General features: G+C 44.2%; 1 long non-coding RNA gene across 2 annotated transcripts in view; it reads right to left on the reverse strand.

Moving 5' to 3' along the window:
• The window catches only part of LOC137614965 (uncharacterized), a 31,392-nt gene extending 22,974 nt beyond the window's left edge, over positions 1-8,418 (reverse strand). Inside the window, exon 1 of one of the 2 annotated variants that reach the window (XR_011039158.1) lies at positions 8,364-8,418. This is a non-coding gene — a long non-coding RNA (uncharacterized lncRNA). Of the gene's footprint in view, positions 1-8,343 lie in introns of both variants that reach the window. The other variant, XR_011039159.1, reaches the window with a different exon arrangement.
• Between the last annotated feature and the right edge of the window lie 13,415 nt (positions 8,419-21,833).

Below are 21,833 nucleotides of genomic sequence, written 5' to 3' on the forward strand. Positions count from 1 at the left end.
AGTGGGCTGTGAAGGTCGTTTGACGCTTCCTGACCCCAGCTTGTAGCACCTGCGTCACAGAAGTTTCTCTTAAAGGCCGGGGATGTAGCGATGCCCCTGACGTCGTGACGGAGGAGGGTCAGGATTCAAGGCGTGATGGATAACCCTTCGAATCCAGGCCGAGATGGTGTTTTTGGTGACCCCCCTCTTAGTCCTTCCCGTGCTTACGAACAACGCCTGCACGCGGGGACGAACTGCAGCTGTTCTCTTCAAGAATTACCTCAGATTCCTCACTGGGCATAATAGAAGATGGTCTGGGGCACTTGCTACGGAACGGAGACTCGTGACCCTGAAGGAGTCGAACCGTGGGTCCAGCACTCCAGGGTTCTGAGTCTTGGCAACAAACTCGGGGATGAACCTGAACGTTACCTCCCCCCATCCCCTTGGATGGACGATGTCGTATGAGAGACCATGAAGTTCACTAACTCGTTTGGCAGAGGCCAACGCAAGTAGGAAAGCCGTCTTCCAAGAAAGATGGAGATCAAAGGCCTGGCGTAATGGTTCGAAGGGGGGTCTCTTCAGAGCCTGAGGACCCGAACCCCGTTCCATGGAGGAGGTCTCACTCCCGACTGAGGGCAGGTAAGCTCATAGCTACGTATCAGAGAGTTCTAGCGAGGAAGAAATGTCCACTCCTTTCAGCCTAAAGGCCAGGCTTAAGGCTGAGCGATAGCCTTTCACCGCTGAGACCGAAAGGCGCATTTCCTCCCGCAAATACACGAGGAACTCCGCTATTGCTGGAAAGGTGGCATCGAGTGGAGAGATACCCCTCCCACGACACCAACCACTAAAGAGACTCCACTTCGCCTGGTAGACTCCCGCAGGTGTCGAGACATTCTTTCCGCAACCTGCTGCGAAAAGCCTCTCTCCGTGAGGAGACGCTGGATAGTCTCCAGGCGTGAAGTCGAAGCGAGGCTACGGCTTTGTGGAAAATGTTGCAATGTGGTTGTCTGAGTAGCTCGTGTAGTAGGGGAAGTTCTCTCTGAGGTTCCGTTAGGAGTTGCAGAAGGTCCGGGAACCATTCCGCGTGATGCCATAGCGGAGCTTTTAAGGTCTTAGACAGGTTGACCGATTGTCTGGTCCTGTTGAGCACCCTTCTCATCAGACAAAACGGTGGGAAGGCGTACACGTTGATGTTGTCCCACCGTTGTTGGAAGGCATCTTGCCAGAGAGCCTTGGGGTCCGGGACTGGGGAGCAGTACAGAGGCAGCTTGAAATTCAAGGCCGTCACGAACAGGTCCACTGTCGGGGAACCCCACAAAGTCGGGACTTTGTTGGCTATCTGAGGATCCAAAGACCACTCGGTACTCACTATCTGCGAAGCTCTGCTCAGACTGTCAGCGAGCTGATAGTGTTATCGAGTGGATTTCGGACCACCTCAGAATCTCTACTGCAAGATGGGATAGCTTTTGTGAAAAGGTACCTCCCTGCTTGTTGATATAAGCCACTACCGTGGTGTTGTCGCTTATCACCACCACGAAGTGGCCCGCCAGGGTCCGTTGGAACTGTTGAAGGGCCAAATACACGGCCTTCATCTCTAGCAGGTTAATGTGTAGGTACTTTTCTGATTCTGACCAAAGGCCAGAGACCCTCTGGTTCAGAATGTGGGCGCCCCACCCTTCTTTTGACGCGTCCGAGAACAGCGTCAAATCCGGGGGAAGGACGAGGAGATCCACTCCCTTTTGTAGGTTTTCATCGATCAGCCACCACTGCAGGTCCGCCTGTTCCGTGGGTCCTATAGGGACCAGAGAGTCCGGGGAATCGGTGCCCTAATTCCACCGGGACTTGAGCCGCCATTGCAGGGATCTCATCCTGAGACGGCCGTTCGGGACCAGACGGGCCAGGGAGGCTAGGTGACCTAAAAGACGTAACCATGATTGGGCTGGAAGCTCTTCCCGCCTGAGGAAGGGCTCTGCAACCCTCCTCAGCCTTGCTCTCCTGTCGTCTGATGGAAAGGCTTTGTGGAGATTGGTGTCTAATAACATGCCTAGATATACCAGTCGTTGGGTCGGCTGCAGAGAGGACTTCGAGATTTACCATGATCCACAGATCTTGGCAAAGTCCAAGAAGCCTGTCTCGGTGTTGAAGAAGGGTCGACTTCCGAGTCTGCCAGGATCAGCCAGTCGTCCAGATATCGGAGGAAACGGATGCCGTTCCTGTGCGCCCACGACAAAATCAGGGTGAACACACTGGTGAACACCTGAGGTGCTGTGGAGAGACCGAAGCACAGTACCTTGAACTGGTAGGTGTTGCTGTCTAGGCTGAATCTCAAGTACTTCCTGGAAGACGGATGGATTAGGATCTGGAAGTACGAGTCCTTTAGATCCAGTGTGCACATGAAGTCTTGTGGTCTCACTGCAAGTCTGACCATGTCCTCTGTCTCCATGCTGAACGAAGTTTGTTTTAAGGCCGCTCCCTCTAGGATTCCTGCCTCCCCTGGAGGACTTTCCACCCCTCTTGTCCTTGACAGGAAAGGGCTGGGGCTTAGACACCTTCGTCTTAGCTGCCGGAGCCTGCTTCGGTGTCCTGCGAGGCTGCTGTTGATGCTGTTGTGGAGCTGGAGGCTTTTAGGGCCGAGATGTGACGGCCCTTTGGAGGAGCGAATCATGATTCGACTTCCTCCACCTCTCAGCTGTGCGTTCTACATCCTTGGGCTCAAACAAACAAGCTTCCTCCAAGGATGGAGGAATGTCTGAGCCTGCATACATCCACGGCGGGGACCTTCGGAGGAAACTTCTTGGTCACCGAATTGCGTCGCTTCAAGATCGAGTTGGCCCACAGGTTGGTAACCTGGTGGGCCAGGAACTCGATGGAGCGAGTGCCCGAGAGGAGGAAGGTCTCCAGGCCCTTCCTATTGCTCTCCTTAGACAAGTCCTCGGAGAACCCAGCCAGACGTCCAGCCACGAAGTGGCCTGCATGGCACACTTCGCGACCTTCTCCTGGCTAATGATCTCCGAAGCCGAGAATGTTATCTGCCGGGAGGAGAGCTTCTCAAGAGGAGTTCCCCTTGTGAGCTCTTCCACCGAGTGATGGAGGGGAAGAGCTACAATGGACTCCCCCATGATCTCAAAATACCTCCTCTGCTGTAAAGGAGGTGGTGGGAGGAATTTGTTCCCGGCAGAAGAACAGCTGGAGGAGGCGAGTTCCGTGAGCTGGGCTTCGACCTTGTCTCTGGCACTCTTCACCCCCTGGGACCAAGGCAAAGCTGCACTGGCCCTTGGGGGTTTCTAGGTACCATAGACTTGATCTAGGACCGTATCCTTGCCTTCGCGAGGGGCGATCTCCGGGTCCTTGAACCTGTTGAATTGCCTCATCAGATTCAAGCTGCCAGAAGGCATGCTCAGACTCATGCTGCTCCCCCCCCCCCCCTGTGGACTGACAGCTAAGTCTCCCATCCCCAGAAGCTCTTCTTGGGGAGACATGTGGACTTTCTCCCGGGGTCTGGTTGCCTCTGGACGGATCCGTGAAGACGACTTAGGAATCGTCTTCGAGTCCTTGGGTTCTATCCTGGGCGGGATACAGGACTCCAGCAGAGAGGTTTGGAAGGTACCTTCCACGCGAGGCGTTTCTCTTCCTGGAGGTGGGGTTCTCCCCATTGGTGCCGTGGGAGAGGCCCTCACCTCGCTGGACTCTCCTGAGGACGGAAAGGCTTCGTCCACAGGAGAAGGAGAAAACGACCGCGAAGGGGATGGAGCCTTCCTGACAGACCTCTTAAGGAGCCAACTTCTCCCTGGGAGAAGTTACCACAAAGTCCACTCCTCTCCTGTCTTTGGTCTGAGTCCCAGATCAGCAAGGGCCGGCTTCACAGCCTGCACCACCGCTTTCATCAGATGACCAAACCAAGATTGACGGGTGACGGACGCAGTGTTAGTAATCCCCGCTGGAGGGAAGGGGATCTCCTGATCCTTCGGAGTGGACGCAACGGGGCCTACCTGAAAAGAAGAAAGGGAAGAATGTTGCCTGGACCTCTCCGGTGACTCTTCCTGGTCCTGGGTGAGAGCCCTGTGCTTGCGCAGTGGCGATCCTGATAACGATCTGGAAGTACGCGTCCCTGTCGTAGACACGAGCTGCGGGACCCGGCGTGAACGGGGGTCGCGCTAGCGCTCGCGCGATGGAGCATTCAGAGGGTAGCGCGCGGGCGGCTGCTGGAGCCCGGGTGCGCAGTCGCGCCGACAGGTTTGCGCGCAAGGGTAGAGGAGATCGCTGTCGGTCAGGAGAACGATGAAGCGCAGGAGATCGACGGCGCACTGGAGATCGATGGTGCGTGGGCGAGCGATGGCGCGTAGTACATGCAGGTGATCGACCGCGCGCAGGAGATTTAGTGCGTGTGCACGTCGGAGACCAGTGACAATCCGAGTCATGGGCACGCTGGCGCGTTGGCGAGCGCTTGCGCACAGGCGAAGGATCGCGCGAGCGCTCAGGAGATCGTTGGCGTGCAGGAGGGTGTCGACTCGCAGGATCAGATGGCGAGGAAACGCGCAAGGGAGAACGCTTGCGGTCGGGCTCAGAAGAAGACTCGTGGGAGCCCGCAGGAACTCTTGAAGTGCGCACCGGAGTGCGTGCGCGCTGTTGCGCAGGGGAAGATGGGCACACAGGAGCGCAAGGGTGAGGCGAAGGAGTAAGGTCCTTGCCTGCGTCCAGATCCGAAGATTTAGGGCGCGTGGGAGAGCGTTGGCGCGCATTAGGAACAAGGTGCGCAGGTGCGCACTGACGAGCAGGAGATCGTGGGCGCTCAGGAGACCGATGGCGTGCAGCAGGAACAGAAGGGCGCTGACGGCTAGCAGGGGAGCGCTGGCGAGCAGGCGAGAAAGAGCGCGTTGAGGAGCAGGAGAGCGCTGGCGAGGCGAGTCTGAAGGCTGCAGCTCAGGAGAGCGCATGTGCGCTACTGCGCGCGAACGCGCAGCTGAGCGCGCGAACGCGCAGGGGAATCCCGACGCGCAAGGGATTTACCCACACCGTGGGAGACATCCCATTGCCCCGAAGGGACCGGTGCCCGTCGGGTGACGGGGTGAGAAGGCGCCTGCTGCGCATCTGCATCCAGGGGCGAAAGTAAGCCGGAAGGACTGGAAGGCCTTGCAGGCGTAGGAGATCGTGAGCGAACTGCGGAGAGGTCCAAGGACGTGGCTGCTACGGTCTGCTCCCGTCGAGAAGAATCCTCTGCAGGGGAAGGCGGCGGGGAAGACGACCTGAAGAGGCGCCTCAACTCCCTTGTAGGGAGAAGGAAGGCCCCTACGGCGAAGAGGAGGACAGGCCTTACGGCGAAGGCGACCTCGAGGAAGGGCATCCACATCGTCGGTCCTCCGAAGAGGAGTCTCTGTCAGTGCGCTCCCGAGGAGGAGACGCACCCGCAGGAGACCCCGTGGGACTCAACTTCCCCTTCGAATGATATTCGGAGGGGGAGGCTGTGCCTTCAGCAACGTCCGCAACAGCAGCAGCAGCAGAGGTTTGACCAGACCCGTCGGAAGCCTCTGCCACAACCACTTCGACAATAGACAGAGGGTCTACCTCTGCTAATACCGGCGATTGCTTGACAGCAGCCCCCAACTGGATCAGGTCAAACAGGGCTTCCTTGGAGGGCAAGCCCTTAATCCCCAAGGAAGCCCAAAGCTGAAAGACATCATCATTAGACACAGCATGGTCATCATCGTAATGAGAATCAAAATCCTCCCCCAGAGGAGGAGGGGGAGCTGCCCCGCAATGGGAGGCAACGCCCTCTCCCGCACCCCGAGGTCGGGAAACAGAACAATGGCCTATGCTACCACTCGACGGCCTATCACGAGAGACCGACCGAGTGGGAGCTTCGGAGGAGGTTCGGGCGGCGGAAGAAGAGTCCTTGGAGCCTTCCTTCTTCAAGGCAGCCATTGAAGGAGAAAGGTCTCTCTTTGACTTCTTACGCCGCCGGGCAAACCTCTCCCACTGGGAGGTAGACCACTCCCTGCACTCACTACAAATGAAGTCACTAGCACACCGTTGACCTCGACACTGCAGGCAAAGGGTGTGGGGATCCGTCTTGACCGCCGACATGAAAGTTCCACAGGGGCGGCCGGAGAGTCCAGGGCACTTGCGCATAATTGCGATGAAGGTAGAGGCCAACTTCCAAACACACAAAGCTGAAGAAAAAGAAAAAACAGATTAAGGCTGTCAAAAGCGAGGACGAAAGACAGACACGTCTGCTCATCGTCCGAGCCAAAAGTGAAGTGAGACAATTCACCGGTGTGTGGGGGGCGGAGGGGTAGCAAGCTTCCCCTTCCCCTACCCCCTTGCTAACTAGCGCGGGGGTAGTTAACCCTCGTTAAAATCTAATGGCTCGTCATTTTCAGCTACGCCGAAAGTAAACCCTACGTAAATAGCGTGGTTTGTATTTCGGTTACGGAACAAATAAGTTTTAAACTAATGAGTTCTAGCTGTGCCTTAATAAATTCTCATATTAAAGAGCAAAAGTTTGTATTCGAGTATCTAAAAAATGTATTAACCCTTACACAAATGACACACACGTGTAAATCACACCAAAATTATCTGGAAAAATACATAGCTCAAGTGTATTATGGGAAACCTGGGGTTTGAGTGAAATCAGAGTGAAACACTGGGATGCAATAATTCGAAACCACACATACCTAACATAAGATGCTAGGCGGTCGTCCTCTAACTTCATTTCTTAATGATGTATTAGTTTAGAAGAGCACGCTCTCCATTTACTCCAAAATAATGCAGTCCTGCAGCTCTCCTCTTCTTGTACAGTAATTAAGAGGAGCTTTAAATGCTGGGAAAGCAAAAATAATATGATATTTTTCACAAGGGGGGAAGGGGAGGGGTTGGTGGAAAAGGTACTAAACGACCTGGAACCGACATCGTCAACACAGTTAATAAAAGAGTTTGGCTACTTGAAGTTAGTCGAACTGGTTGTTCTGTTTGTTTGCAGTTGAAATGAAGGTCAAATTCGGTTAAATCACGTCATTTACTACAGGAAAACATACATTTTCTGTTCGAAATGAGAATCTGTAATACAGTACAACTTTACCAAAAGGTGTAGTTTTTATGTATTAATTTTTAAGGGGAAAAGTCATATGGATCATAGGCTCTGTGCAGTCTTAAAGATGGCAGCTCACCTTTACCCTCCAACCTAAATAAATACACAAAGGGTTTTAGGCTGTCTTATATTTAGTGCGGCTGTGTATGGGGGTCGCAGGGGGGTGAAGCCCCCCCCCACTAGGTAAGAATACGGCTACTAGGTTAGGTTATGTGGTTTGTTTAGGTTAGCTGGTGGCCTTGTTTATTGCTAAATTTTACATGTGCCATTATTCTTATGTTAAAACGGATTCTTTAATCAATACTCCAGCAAAAAATTCCAGTTTCCCACTGGGGGTCTCCTAGGATTGGAAAAGTTATCAAATAGGGTAAAAATACGGTTCCTCTTCCAAAAAAAAAAAATGAGCATTAGATAAAGTACTAAGCAATTAAACAGGAAAAAAACAATTAAAATGATTAGTAGTGGAGCTATAGTCTAGAATTACCCAAAAATCATCAAGAGGACGTTATGTTAATCATAAATATTCTTTAATTTTCCGTAGCTTATATACACCATATATTTTTTTTTAACTGATTACCTTAAGTTTGTTATGCATTTCCATCAGTATTGCTGCAAATCCCTTGTTTTTGGGGGTTCCCACAATCCCCGCTGAAAACCAGTATTTCACACTGGAATTCCCCCTTAATTGTTCTTATGGGAGGGTTGGGAAACCTAATGAATGGGTGGTTTGTCCCAATATTCATGATTAGAAATAGATAAAACACAAGATAAGAAGTAGGAAAAATATATGGTTCATATATTTTGCTAGAAATCAAAGTATCTTCTCCCGTTACCAAGTGAAAAGCAGCCACAGAACAATTATAGTGGAGAAGAATGATCTGACCATTTTTTTTTCGATTATTGGTACGTTACAATTGGGATTTTGTCAAAATGATTAAGCATCCTTGTGGGAACAATTTAGCTTTATAATTAAAAATAAAATATAGGTAGGAAGGAAAAACACATCGAAAAAAATCTTCTGAACCAGAAGCCACTAAATTGTTTACATATATAGCCTATTACCACTAACACTCATTTTACGTTAGACTTGGACTTGCACAGTAGCATACATGGGATTTGGACCAACGAAGTTTTGCCATTGGTAAAATGTCTTCTCCTATGGCCGCCGATTCAAAATGAGGTAGGTCTACCAACATTGCAAACTAAGTAACTCTCGATTTTTTTGAATCACTCGAAACATAATATATAAAACATACGATTTCTAAATTAACAGTACCAACCTTTAGAGAAATTTGATTACCTGAAACGTCGTAAACAAGGAGAGGTATTCCATTTTACGTCATCCTCCAACAACAACCGGTAGTGTAATGACACACCCCATTGCGGAACAATACTTTTGGCAGAATATTGGAACATGAATTTTTTTTTCATTATAGTTTAATTGGGTCTTTGATCTGAACATCGTGGCATAAGGATAGAACAAAAGATATATTATATGCATACTTAACTCCCCTGGTTTGATGATAAAATGGGGGAAATACCAAGAACTACTTTTCTGATTTTTTCCCAAGAACTTTTCGATTTTTTTTTATGCAAGCAAACAAATGCAATGACCCCAATAAAGAATGCAAATACTCACATACCCTCATACACATGCAGATCACACAAACACACACACACACAAATACAGCATATATGTACATGCAGTATGATGTAGAAAATTATTTCTATATGAACACAATAATGTGTTCATTTTCATCCACACACACACACACACACACACACACACATATATATATATATATATATATATATATATATATATATATGTGTGTGTGTGTGTGTGTATACATATATATATATATATATATATATATATATATATATATATATATATATATATTTATATATATATATATATATATATATATATATATATATATAAATATATATATATATATATATATATATATATATATATATATATATATATATGTGTGTGTGTGTGTGTGTGTGTATATATATATATACATATATATATATATATATATATATATATATATATATATACATATATATATATATATATATATTATATATATATATATATATATATATATATATACATATATACACACATACATATAAATATATATATATATATATATATATATATATATATATACACACATACATATAAATATATATATATATATATATATATATATATATATATATATATATATATATATATATATATATGTGTGTGTGTGTGTGTGTGTGTATATACATATATATTATATGTATATATATTTATATATATATATATATATATATATATATATATATATATATATATATTCACACATATATACATACAAGAATAGCATATATATACATGCACATACACACATTTATATATACACATAGGCTATGTATATATATACACATATATATATATATATATATATATATATATATATATATATATATATATATATATATATATATATATATATGTGTGTGTGTGTATATATATATATATATATATATATATATATATATATATATATATATATATATATATATATATATATATATATATTACTTGTCCATTGAAGGTATACGTACTCTAAATAACCATCAATATCTATGTTAAACGGTTACAATATACTCACTCTCTTCCACAATATGGCGTGGAAAATAACATATATTGGTGCCAATCTACCTTGTTCCAGCAAAATTGTATCTCTCTCTCTCTCTCTCTCTCTCTCTCTCTCTCTCTCTCTCTCTCTCTCTCTCTCTCTATTCATATATATATATAAATATATATATATATATATATATATATATATATATATATATATATATATATATATATATATATATATATATAATCCCTTTCTGAGTGGGGATCCCTTGACGTGGTGTAAAAAGCCCCTTTACCAAATATGCTGATAAACTTCATAGGACCTTTGAGAAGTGCAGTTCTCTCATATTCACGATGTAACATAAAAAAAACAGCCGCGTTCCCTTTCTGGACGTCCTGGTCTCAACTGCTGAGTGTAGTTTTGATACCAACTTCTACACTAAAGGGAAGAACTTATCTCTTTACTTGAATGTTGATAATGAATGCCCCACTAGATACAAGACATCCACTATCTGTGCCCACGTTCGTTGGATCCTCTCCCATTGAATTTCCCGAATGCACATCAACAAAGAACTGGATAGGATTACACAGATCCTTGTTAACAACAGCTACTCCAACTGGCAGGTCTGTGGAGAGGTCAAATAAGCTATGGATAACTGGTACGAGACAGAGCCCAGCAGGAAGAGAAGGCCATCCCCGTTCAATAAGACTTTGACATCCACCTCATTATATATTATCAGACCATGAACAACAGATCCCTCACTATGAGAATAAACCCGGCCTCTACCTCCCAAAAAGGACTTTCTGAAGAGGTCCAACGTTGCTTATTCCTATCAATGCCCAGTAAGCAGATGTCCAGGCTGTTATATTGTAATGACAATAGTGAGACTTTCCAAAAGATTTTCCTGTCACGTCCAATAGGGAGTCATCAAGACCCACCAGCTCCTTGCTCACACTAAGAACATGGTTTGAGAAGACATCATAAGGAATAGCAAGACCATTGGCAATGTCCAGAATGGTAGGAGGCTTAGGATTCTGGAGACCCTGCTCATCCAACAAGAAAGACTTAACCTGAACAAGACCCAGGAGATGTTCCTTCTTCCCTCCTGCTGAAGAACACCTCCAATCAACCTTGTAACAACGCCAATGGCGACGGCAATAAGTGGTCTGGAAACTAGCCATTGGCTTAACCAATCAGCAAGCAGCTGTGAATTACCCAGACCTTGACTTTGAGCGGCTGAACAGCTTGCCTGACTCTGAGCCTGAGTCAGGCCGCATTCTGGCCAATCATTGTGCCACTCTTGGAGCCCTAGCTTTGCCTACACAAACCCTGACTCCATTTAACTCCGATGATTGTGAGCGGAATATTGGCCTGACTGTGATGGAGCCTCCCCCTGCCAGTGCCTCAGCCAAACGGAGAGCAGCACCTTCCCAGACCAGATACAGACTCCTACCACGAGGGCCAATCAGTGACCAGCAGATGCTGTGATGAGCCAACCACGGCAGGTATAAAGAGCCAGCTCACCACCCCTTAGCCAGACTTTGCCTGATGATGAGAGGAGACACTCGGCGCCCTCTTATAATGCGTAGCAGCCATAATTAATTGTACTGAACTTGACAAGTTTATTTTTAGTTAAGGTTTAGATTTTTTATGCATTTTGCTCCCTCCTACCAATAACTAACATAGCACAGTTACTGGCAGAATGCAGTACTGATGAAAGAAGAAAAAGTAGAGCAATAAAAAAACTTAACTGCAAAATTAATGCCACTGCAGCAGCGATTAATCCTAACTAAAGCAAAGTCAACTCCTAAAGAATGATAATAATGATAATACTATGAGTAACATTGATATTTTTATTATTATTATTATTATTATTATTATTATTATTATTATTATTATTATTATTAGTAATATATATACACACACATATATATATATATATATCTATACATATATATATAAGTATATATATATAGATAGATATATATATATATATATATATATATATATATACATATATAGTTATAAACAAATATATATATATATATATATATATATATATATATATATATATATATATATATATCTATATATATATACTTATATATATACAATATATACAGTATATGTAGTTATGAACAAATGCATGTATAGTTTTATTTACATGTATATATATATATATATATATATATATATATATATATATATATATATAAGCTAATACGCATCATCATAATTGATTGTAGAGAAATCCCTCTTATTTGGCACAAGTTATTACCATTGTCTTAATCTCAGACAAGTAGCCTAACTACGTCTTAAACTGGCAGCTGAGACTCCATGAGAGTAATCTCTGATTAGTGGATGCTGCACGATATATATATATATATATATATATATATATATATATATATATATATATATATATATATATATATATATATATAGATATATATATATATATATATATATATATATATATCTATATATATATATCTATATATATATATATATATATATATATCTATATATATATATATCTATATATATATATATATATATATATATATATAGATATATATATATATATATATATATATATATATTATATAGACACATCTAATATTTATGTTTATATATATATATGTGCGTGTGTGTATATATATATATACATATATATATATATATATATGTATATATATATATATATATGTATATATATATATATATATATATATATATATATATATATATATATATATGTAAATATAGATATATCTATATATATCTATATGTAAATATAGCTATACACTTATATATATGCATATATATATATATATATATATATATATATATATATATATATATATATATGTAAATATAGATATATCAATATATATCTATATGTAAATATAGCTATACATATATATACACTTATATATATGCATATATATATATATATATATATATATATATATATATTAGCCACGGAAAAAAATAAAAAGACTTGATAGTAATTAGTAATTTCGTCCATAAGTAACATCAACAGACTTAATAATGAGAATACAAATACAAAGATGACATATTTATGCAAGAGATTGGGATCTCACACCATTCAGTTTCTTGATAAATCCAGAAGAGTAACATTCTAGATAAAGGAAAAATACCGGATTAATGAAAAACAGACCAGGGCTAATATTTTATCATTTACCCTTGGTACAGGAGATTAAAAAGGATTCAACAATATTCCTTTGGGTATAGTCATTTACATGAATTATTTTCCTCTTCTCTGACCATCCATCTCTATATCTTGATCCTAACCATTGGTAGGCCTATGTATTATTAAGCGAATCCCTGGAGAGGGCTACCTAATGCTGTGTCATTCTGACTGAAATATCTTTTGGCCGACATAGAGCAGGTTACAATCTGAACAAGGGATATTATATACTACATAATTATCCTTTCATGGACTATTCTTAATCAACATATTTTCTAAAAGTACAATTTATTGGAACACCATCCGAATATCTATTTTTTAAAGGGTTATGGCATCTACAAAACAATCATGAAATGGCAACCAAAGTATATTATCAATTGTTTAATCTTTTCTCTAAATGGCCACTATGAAATGCTTTCTTAATCTTATTCATACTGTTTTCTTTAAAAATATTCAGGATAACAGAGATTAGCAGCAATTTCTTCCATTTTAGTTAACTCCTCCTCTATGTACTCAGGGCTAAGTGACATTGAGGAAAAAAAAGAATACTTTATACTTTTAGAGTGGCCGGAGTAGAAATGTACATTTGAAAAGTTCAGCTTTCATGATTTCTACACACACATATGTATAATATATATAAATATATATATATATATATATATATATATATATATATATATATATATATATATATATATATATATATGTATATCAATTAACATATCTTGTTTATTAAAATATATCTTTTCAATCTATTTTCCCATATATGTTGGTTTCCGTATTTCTAAGCTCCAGTAAATTAAATTCGATATGAAGTGTTAATAAAATAGGACCCAAAATTTAAAAAAAGAGACCAATGAAATAAAGAAAAATACAAGTATGCCCAAGTATGCGTCATTAAAACTATTATACATTACGTTCTTTGTTTTACAGTAGCTGTACGAATGATCAATACTAATAGCCAATTTCTCAAACTTTTTGGTTTTGTATTCTTAATTCTAATAAACAAAAATATTAAGTACTCATACATAAATCTACTTAATTCCCAAAATGTAAGAATTCCTGTATTTTTTTTTTTTTTTTTTTGTAGTTTTGAAAATATTTGTTCTAACTATTGTTGGATATCTTTTAAATAGTTTTTATATTTTGTCTTAGCCATTAATATATATATATATATATATATATATATATATATATATATATACATATATATATATATATATATATATATATATACATTATATTATATTATGTATATACATACATACATATATAACGGATTTTGAGCGAAGCGAAAAATCTATTTTTGGGTGAGATGGCCATGTCGTCCTGATGGAAGTTCCTATAGGGTAGCTCCCTAGGGTATATTACAACTACGGCGATATTCCCAGAGAATTTACCTTAAGGTACCAGAATTCTAACTCCTGGAGCGAATATCCCTCCTGAAAGGGATATCGCGACATATCAGAGGACGTATTCTTGACACGCCACATGGCAATCTTCATGCCGGACAGAGATTTCATCTCGCAGGGGGCGATTGGCAAGAAACGAATTCGGGAAAGAAAAGGGGAGCCGCTCCCAAGGCTCCCTATCTTCCGATTCGTATGCGTGCCTGGCGCCAATCCTGGCGCCATCTGTATTCCTTGTAGCGTACACGAGGTGCTACAGATACTGTATGTAGGGAGGGGTCCTACGGCCCTTTCTTAGAAAGGCAAGGGCGGGTCCATCAGGACGACATGGCCATCTCACCCAAAAATAGATTTTTCGCTTCGCTCAAAATCCGTTTTTTGGGCTCAAGCCATGTCGTCCTGATGGAAGTATACCAGAGCATTACTGTATCTGTGGATTCTCAGAACGTGCCGTACTCCCCGGATGTAATTTTTCCCGGTCAACTAGACCTAGAGACCTAAGATGTTACCGTTATACATCTTTTCAACTAACTATAAACCATGTTAGAGCTTCCTGCCCCCTACAGGGAAGAGTCCTACTAGAATCTGGAAAAGTCTCGAAGAGTACATATACCTATGTATGAATACCAGGCAAGCTAATATAGTGGTCTCGCCCTATATTAAGTAAAGCATAGTTTGTAAAGAATCACTGCGTCAATATGAAATATCGACCAGTTCTCCGCACAATACTTGTATTGGACAAAGGTTTTATATCCGCATAGGAGGAAAACCAGTGCAACATAGCTTGCATAAAGGAACAATTCTATTAGAATTATCCCAGATAAGGTACATAGAATGAATGCTCAATTATACCAACAAATTGACACAGGTGAAGGAGACGCAAGGTTCTCAAGAACCAGTTTATTGACAGGCAATAAATAGACAGGTTAACCACAATTATATATATATATATATATATACATAAGAAGAGGATAACCCAAAACTTTAAGCATAAGTATGATAGTAAACAGAACTTGTTTGTCTGAAAGAAAAAACATTAAATGCCACTTTTAAGATACCGAGGTATCAAAGTCATAAAAGTCTGTATTACAAATCAATGACATTAGCGTTAGAAACGCTCGGCACACATGTCTGCACTTATGCTAAGTTCACCTTCGGAAATGGAACAGTCTACATGGGCAACACAGTGCCCTCACTTAGTTTGTAGTACAGTATGTAACTACACACTCACCCTGGAATTAATCGTCCCAATTAAGATCACTGTTCCTCGCAGAGTTAAACAGTAGGGTTAACACCGCGACCCACTGCTACCACAGATCTCTTTAGTTCCTCTACTTGCTTCGCATAGTGGCGAAAGAACACTCTGGAAGACTTCCAGCCAGTGTATGAACGGAGATGTTCAAAATCCATACAATTAAAGAAATTTAAGGATGAGGCAACTTTCCTCGGATCGTGACCTGCGGGTGTACTGTCAGGATCCGCTCTGCGAATAAAATATGTGATTTTCGCTCTGAGTTGATTCAGAGATAAATTTGAGCCTGATGTTTCTCCCCTGAATAGTTGACCACCCTTGAAGTCTGAAGTTCTATGAAGATAGACCTTTAGGCATTCTACTGGACATAGAGATGCATCTTCTTTCAGACGGCAGATTCTCCAGGGACCCCACCTGTTGGTGGGTAACTCATTCTTGGCGAGAAACGTAGGATCCGGAAACAGGTTCAGTTCTCCCCCATCCAGGAACTGAACACGACCTGCCTCTCTCGAGAGGGCTACAATCTCACTAACCCTGGCCCCGGACGCGAGTGCAAATAGGAAAATAACTTTTTTTGTCAAATCCTTTAACGCACACTCTTCATTGCTCAACAGAGAAGCGAAATGAAGAACTTGTCTAAAGACCATGAAATGGGCTTTGGAGGTGCTGAAGGTCTGAGCCTAGCGCAGGCTTTCGGGACTTTATTAAAGATCTCGTTACCTAGGTCGACCTGGAAGGCATATAGAATGGGTCTTGTCAAAGCAGACTTACACGCTGAAATCGTGTTAGCTGCCAATCCTTGACCATGGAGGTGGAGAAGAAAGATAAGCAGAAGTCTGTCAAGATCTCCTGCGGATTCTTCGCCTTGACAAAAGGCCACCCATTTTCTCCAAGATGACTCATATTGCCTTCTAGTAGATTTGCACTTATATTCCTCAAGGAAGTCTATGCTGGCTTTCGAAATCCCGAGACGCTTTCTCACCGCTAGGGAGAGAAAATCATGAGCTGCAGGGTCCGGGTTTTCTGTAATGAAGTGCAGACAGTTGACTTCTGGACTCGCTGGGTCAGAACTGGATCTGGTAGCGGTACAAACTTCAGCTACAGTTCCAATGCCAGGGGGAACCACACGCTGTTCGGCCACTTGTGGGCCACTATTGCCGCTACCCCTTGAAGGATCTCAGTTTGTTGAGGACCCTCAACAGAAGGTTGTGAGGAGGGAACAGATAATCTTGGACCATCTGTTCCAGTCGAGGGACATTGCGTCCACTGCTTCCGCTAAGGGGTCCTCGTACGGGGCACGTACAGGGGCAACTTCTTGTTGTCTTTCGTCGCAAAGAGGTCTATCTGCAGTTCTGGGACTTGATTCAGAATGAAGGAGAATGATCCTGCGTCTAAGGACCATTCCGACTCTATCGGTGTGAACCTGGATAGAGCGTCCGCCGTCACATTGCGGACTCCTTGAAGGTGAACTGCCGACAGGTACCACTTCTTCTTTTCCGCCAATCGGAAGATGGCCAACATCACCTGGTTGAGAGGTGGTGACCTCGATCCTTGTCGATTCAAGTATCTCACAACTACCTCGCTGTCCATCACCAACCTTATGTGGATCGGGTGACGCGGGGAGACTTTCTTTAAGGTAAGGAGCACTGCCATAGCTTCTAGAAAGTTTTATTTGAAAGGTCTTGAATAGCTTGGACCAAGTCCCCTGGACTTTTTTCCGATGAGAGTGACCTCCCCATCCCTCCTTCGAGGCGTCTGAGTGAATCGTCACCGACGGGGGAGGTGGCTGAAGAAGAACCGACTTCTTTAGATGTCTGGCTTGGGACCAAGGCCTGAGAAGAGTACTTAGCCAAAGCGGCTGGTCTTCTCAGATCTCTTCGCGCGTTTGATGCATAACTTCTCCAAACTCCGATTGCATCCTTTAGCTGTGCTCTTAGCACTGGGTCTGTCACCGAAGCAAACTGGAGAGAGCCCAGTACCCTCTCCTGCTCGCGTCTTGATATCCTTTCGGAATCTAGAAGTCTCTTGACAGAACCCGCTATCTCCTTCCTTTTCTTCGCCGGGATGGAGAAACGGTGTGACAAAAGGTCCCAGTGGATTCCCAGCCACTGGAACTTTTGAGATGGAGAAAGTCGAGACTTTTTTCTGTTGATCTTGAAGCCTAGGTACTCTAGGAACTGGATCACTTGACTGGAAGCTTGCAAGCATTCTGTCTCGGATGCTGCCCACACCAACCAGTCGTCCAGGTAGGCTACTACCTGAATTCCCTTTAGGCGTAATTGTTTGAGAGCTACGCTCGCAAACTTCGTAAAAATCCTTGGGGCTATGTTTAGCCCGAATGGCATGGCTCCGAAGGCGTATAGTCTTCGTTGTAGCCTGAACCCTAGGTAGGGGGAGAGTCGATGGCTGATTGGAATGTGCCAATAGGCGTCTGACAACTCTATAGAGACGGAATATGCCCTCTTGGGCAGTAAGGTCCTTATGTGTTGCAGTGTTAGCATTTTGAATTTGCAATTCACTATGAACTTGTTGAGTGGCGACAAGTCCAGAATGACTCTGAGCTTTTCCGAGTCTTTCTTGGGAACACAAAACAGCCTCCCTTAGAAATTGATGGGCTTCACCCTTCGGATCACCTTTTTTCTCCAACAGTTCTTGAACGTACTCCTCCATAACGGGGGTGGAGTGTTGGAAAAACCGAAGGCACGGGGGTGGAGTGCTGTACCAGCTCCAGCCCAGTCCATTCTTGAGTAGGCTGTGGGCCCAGGGATCGAAGGTCCACCGATCCCGAAATTTCAGAAGTCTCCCTCCTACCGGTATCACCTCACTTGGACTGCCGTCCTGAGGTCTTGCCTTCCTGACCACGACCACCCCTGAATCCCCTTCCCCTTGAGGGGCGTCTAGACAAGCCTCTGGCTGCTCCTCTAGGCTTTGCTCGAAAGGAAGTAGACTGCCCTTCGAACGCTGGGGTGAATGCCGTGGACTGTGTCGACACGGCCTGGGGTACCCACTGAAAAGTGGTCGGGGTTTGTGCCACGATCTGGGGCACTGGGGGCAATGGCAATTGCAGTTGTTGTTGCTGTCTAACAGGCTTGGCTGGCCGAGACGGTAGCCTAGTCCTCATAGTCTTCCTCTTTGGTTGAGGACCCTCATCCGGTGAAGACTTTCTTTTGATAGCCAGGCCCCACTTCTGGAGAAGGTTTCTATTCTCCAAGGCGGCCTTATCAACAACTTCTTTGACCAAGTCGGTAGGGAAAAGGTCTTTTCCCCAAATGTTGGAGGAGATTAGTCTCCTTGGCTCGTGCCTCACCGTAGCCGAGGTGAACACGAACTCCCTACAAGCTCTCCTTGCCTTGACGAAGCCATAAAGGTCCTTCGTCACTGTGGCCAGATGAGTCTTGGCCACCACCATGAACATTTCATGGACCTTGGGGTCACTTGCCATCGTCTCGAGAGTAGTCTGAAGAGACATTGAGGCAGCCAGTCTTTCTTTTGTCTCGAACTCTCTTCGCAAAAGAAAGTCAGACAGCTTAGGGAGGTCCTCGCCGAACTGACGTCTGGCAATATCAGCCTCCAACTTTCCAACTGAGAACGTAAGATGGACGTCCTTCCAGTCTTTGTGGTCCATAGGCAGGGCCAGCGACAAGGGTTTACACTCCTCTAGGGAGGGGCAAGGCTTGCCGGCCTCGACTGCTTTTAGTACAGCCGCAAACCCTTTCTGTAAAAAGGGGAAGGCTCTAGTAGGCGAGGACACAAAGGAAGGGAGCTTCCTGTTCAATGCGGCTACCTTTGAGTTAGAGAAGCCCCTCTCTTTCATCGAGGATGAAAGTAGAGCTTGAGCCTTAGCATGGTCCATCACTATGACCTCCTTCGGCTCTGTCTCCTCCTTTGAAGCTGGTTCCTTCCTCAGCCGGACATAATAGTCCGGATATGATGCCTTGCTGGGCCAGAATTCCACCTCCTCCAGGGGAACTGAGCCCAGCTTATCCGAGATGACGATCTTTCCAGTCGGCATCGGCATGTGCTCAGCATACCTCCATGGGTTAGCATCTGAGCACAAGGGAAGGTCTTTCACATTGAGCTTTTTCTGGGGCCCATGTGATTCTGCAAGGCACTGCATTCGCAGTTCCATTGCAGCCGCCTTCTCCTGATTCTCCTTCTGCATTTGTTGGATCATTCCAACAATAGAAGAGAGGGCCTGTCCCAGCACTACTGGGAGACCGGCCGATGTTGAGGGAATAGGCTCCGGAATCTGAACCGGAGTAGCCGACACCTCGTCGACCTCTACCTCTACAACGTCTGGGGCTTGAACTTCATCTTGGGCTTCTGCCAGGAGGACTTCCTTCAGACACTCGTCCACATCAGACATCCTGTCATCTAACTGGATGTCTTGCATCGCGACCGCGACTTCAGCATCCACCTGGATCTGAACTTGGGGGATCTCCTCTTGAGGCTGGGGAATCACTGCATCAGGTGATGCCTTAGGGAAAAGATACGCCCTCATCTTCTCACCTGGAAGATATGGGCCAGAAGTGTTCTTTTGGAAGCCCCTTACCCAGGTACGAAGCTCATTCCTAGCTATATCCCTTGATTCCGCCGTCCTAGGGGAATCAAAGGCCTCAGTAATCAGGTTAGTGCACACAGTACATACCTGAGGGTCCCAATACCGGAGATCATCCTTGGAGACAGCGCATGCTGCGTGTCTCCTACAAAACTCATGTCCGCAGAGGTTCTTGCTGCGGACGTTGCAGAAAGCACTTCCGCACTTCGGAGGGTCCTTCTGTAAAGAGAAGAAATTTCCATGAGTATCAAGTGAACTATGTATCACTGGATATGCATAGTATAGCATAACAATTCAGAAAGGAAAGACACACACTTGTGTTTCCCTCACAACCCATTGTTGCAGCCTTCCAGATAATAAAATCAAATGGTTAATCTCTTCTAGAGTAACCAATGCAAAGTTTCCAGAGGAAACAGGTGGAGCTCACACCTAAGCGATGATTTTAAAATCCTGGATAATAGACAGGAAAGAACTCACTTTCCTATCTGTAGGGCAACAGCAAAGGACTGTGCAAGAAAACACAAAAGTGTTAGAACACACAGTGCTGTACCAAAACCCATACTATAGTTTTCCTCTTACTGTATATGTTATACTGAAGAATACTAGTACAGTATAGGAGGATACGTGCCGGCCGGCACACACCATAACTAGCTTTAAAGTATACTACTTAACAGCTATAAGGCGGCAGAACTCTGGTTCAAATACATGTGCCGGTCGGCAGCAATTGCTGGCCGGCAACAGCCAATGTCGGCCGGCAGCCATTGCCGGCCGGCAACTACACAAGGTAGTACCCAGCTGCTGGCCACACTCTTGGTGACCAGCAGACAAGGGCTGACATTAGCCGGCCGGCAAAGGTACAGGACCGATGCCAGCCGGCAGCAAAAGAACCAGAGGACTACACCTGCCCGGCTGCCGGCCTCATAGGCCGGCAGCCGGGTCGGGTACAGCACTAGAAGAAAAATAGGATGGATGCCGGGATAAGAGTGTACACTACCTCCAAGCCCGGCAATCCGAAAGAGTGCATATAAGGAAGGGGAGAATCTAATTCAGGCTTCCTGGCCAATGCCGTCTGGCTCTACAGGCAGGCATGGATAAGGGACCAAGGGAGGTCCGCGCAGCACTCAAAATATAAGACCCTTGCCGGCCGGCAGCTCTGCCGGCCTGCAGGGGGCTGAGTCAATTCCACATCCTAACCTATACTAGGTCCAGATGTAGAACGACGTACAGTACTGTAATGGCTAGGCCATTACGGAGATAGAGGGGGAAGGGACAAAAGAGGGTCCTACCAACCTTGCTTTAGTGACGGATCACCCGCAGCCAAGAAACTTATCTTAGCCTAAGGGAGATCTAAGGGGGGAGGCCAGCAATACTTGCCAGCTCCCAGAGCACCAAAGCAAGGAAGGTGTTGCCACTCCCAGGGAAAGAAACTTATCCTCCCCCGAGAACAGCAACAAGGACTAGTCTGGTAGATCACAAAAGAATCCACAGAAACCTTCGTAGTGACCTAAGGAGGCTAAGCCACCTTTGTCTGTGTCAGGCCAGCGAGGGAGACTCTACCCCAAGCCAGACAAGCACAGACTCAGACTAAAAACTCTGTTGTTCTGTCCCTCTTTGAACCAGACTTACTGGAACAGGAAGGTACAGTAACACCCCAGTATAGTTTTATCGAAAATTAATTCGGAAAAA

This window comes from Palaemon carinicauda, chromosome 2, assembly GCF_036898095.1.
Source record: "Palaemon carinicauda isolate YSFRI2023 chromosome 2, ASM3689809v2, whole genome shotgun sequence".
Classification (NCBI taxonomy): Eukaryota; Metazoa; Arthropoda; class Malacostraca; order Decapoda; family Palaemonidae; genus Palaemon; species Palaemon carinicauda.